The sequence below is a fragment of the Pinus tabuliformis genome, chromosome 3_1 (assembly GCF_031772625.1).
Source record: "Pinus tabuliformis cultivar Carrire ecotype Pingquan chromosome 3_1, CPIR1, whole genome shotgun sequence".
NCBI lineage: Eukaryota > Viridiplantae > Streptophyta > Pinopsida > Pinales > Pinaceae > Pinus > Pinus tabuliformis.
In genome coordinates, this window is record NC_142301.1 from 593,050,664 (window position 1) to 593,052,922 (window position 2,259).

At 33.4% G+C, this 2,259-nt stretch overlaps 1 pseudogene; it reads right to left on the reverse strand.

The window, feature by feature from the left end:
- LOC149188408 (polyadenylate-binding protein 8 pseudogene) overlaps positions 1-805 on the reverse strand; it is a 9,043-nt pseudogene extending 8,238 nt beyond the window's left edge.
- Between the last annotated feature and the right edge of the window lie 1,454 nt (positions 806-2,259).

The following is a 2,259-nucleotide window of genomic DNA, read 5'->3' on the forward strand; positions in this document are numbered from 1 at the left end:
CTGGAGTGCTGAAGAAGAAGCAAGTGGACTGTGGCCTGCATTAAAACATCACCAATGGCTGGAGGTAATTCGTATCCCTGGGCATTAAGTTTTAAAATGATTCTTTCAGTTATTCCGCATATAGAATCGCTGTTGAAACTGTAGAATATCTAACACCAACATAAATATGACTGTCATTTATCAAAGTACCATTCATACATTTAATTGCATCATGCGCTGCTTCGTCTTGCTCAAAATGCACAAATCCATATCCTTTAGATTGCCCTGATGCATCTGTTGCAATTTTGGAAGAAAGAATGGGTCCGAACACAGAGAATTTGTGATAGAGGGTTTGATTGTCTACTGCTTTGTGAAGATTTTTAATAAATATGTTTGCCGAACCACACTTGCGAATAGTGGGGTCACGGTGTGAGTACATTATCCGAATAGGCTTTCCATTAAGGGGTGTAAAATTCAAGCTGCGTAAAGCCTCTGTGGCATCTTCAGCAGTGTTGTAATTGACATAGCCATATCCCAGAGAAGTCTTGGTGATGGCATCTCTACAGATGCGAACACTGACCACCGGGCCAACCTGCTGGAAAAGTTCCTGAATCTGGGCGTCGCTAACATTGGGCTCCAGATCCCCCACATACAGAGATTTGGGCCGTACTGATTCATTCGCTTTCTCGCTGCCCCCATTAGTAATAACTTCCTTACTGTTACTGCCATTATTAATAACTTGATGATTCTCTCGCCCATTATTAATAACTTCACTGCCATTAACAACTGCGTGTTGTTCTACGGGTTGGACTTTAACAACTGCCATTTCTGCGAGTCTCACGGCAGAAAATCGATTCAATCGAAATAAAAATATTCAAAACCCACCACTGATGTTTTGATCTTTTGGTTCTTGGTGGCAGATTTATCGATTTTGCAATGTAATCAACTCCTTCCTTCGCACAACCTGTTTCAACGTAATCAACTCCTTCCTTGGCACAACCTGTGAGAGTGCGGCACCAATTCAATCGTAGTGGTGATATATACATATTTAAATGGGGTGGACGGAGCTTTATTTCCAACTCTTGGGTTTTTCTTCATGAGTCGGCCGTGTAACTCTTGGGTTTTTCTTCATGAGTCGGCTAGCTGGCATTTGAATTGTATTTCCAGCTATATTATTTTCGCAATATAGTTGGAAAACTGAATAAAAATTGTATTTTCGCAATATAGTTGGAAAACTGAATAAAAATTGTATTTTCCCAAATTCAATAAAAAACGCCATTATGAAAGTAAAAATTTGAACAACTTAATTTTAAGTTAAATTAATTAATATAGTCTTTAATTGAAGCACAGGGCAGAGATTGCAAATTATGGTTTTTAATTGAAGCACAGGGTAGAGATTGCAAATTATAGTCTATCTATATCACTGGAAAATTACAGCCATTTTACTTCATTTCTACAAATAAAATAAATTCTATATTTAAAAACATTTTAAAAAGTCTAAAACACACTTTTGGCATATAGACAAATCTTCGCTGATAATGATGATTAATGTTGTAGGTGAACCATCACTGTGATGGAATTCAAATAGAGATTCTTTTCTATAGTTTATAATAAAAAAATATTTTGTTAATATTATTTCTATATTATAGAGATTCGTTAAATGAAGTTGAAGTTTTAAATCTGTTTAGAAAATCTGATTAGTATCAAATTTTTATATAATTATTCAAACTTTAATATGATATTTCGTTGTATTTAGGCCTTGATTTTTTAGTTGATAATTTAGCTTTCATCTATTAAATGCAGGGCCATTTGAAATCTTGAACTAATGCATGCATTTTCTTTTCAGAAATGAGGATCTTTTTTACATTTTCAAAAACTTAAATTTACCAGTATTTGGAGATCACTCAAATCTATTTTTAATATTTAGTATTCCATCTTTTACATAGAATTTAGTTTTGAGTTTTCATTCTTAGATTTTATTTTACGTGTTTTCTGTAATTTGTCCATCATTTGTTTCTGATCATCCTAAATAGGAAGAGTTGTAACATCTTACAAAAGAGAGGTCATTGTTGGAGATAAATAAACATCACTATTCCCTTTAAAAAAGGTATAATAAAATTTGAATATAATGATGGTTCTTTTCAATTTTTAAAATTTTGGAAAATCAAATATCCATATGATGCATACTCTTGAATTTTTTCTTCAGATCGATTTTTTCCCGTATCAAATTCGAATTCAAACTAGAATTCTAATTTGCTCAGTGAAATAACAAAGATTAAC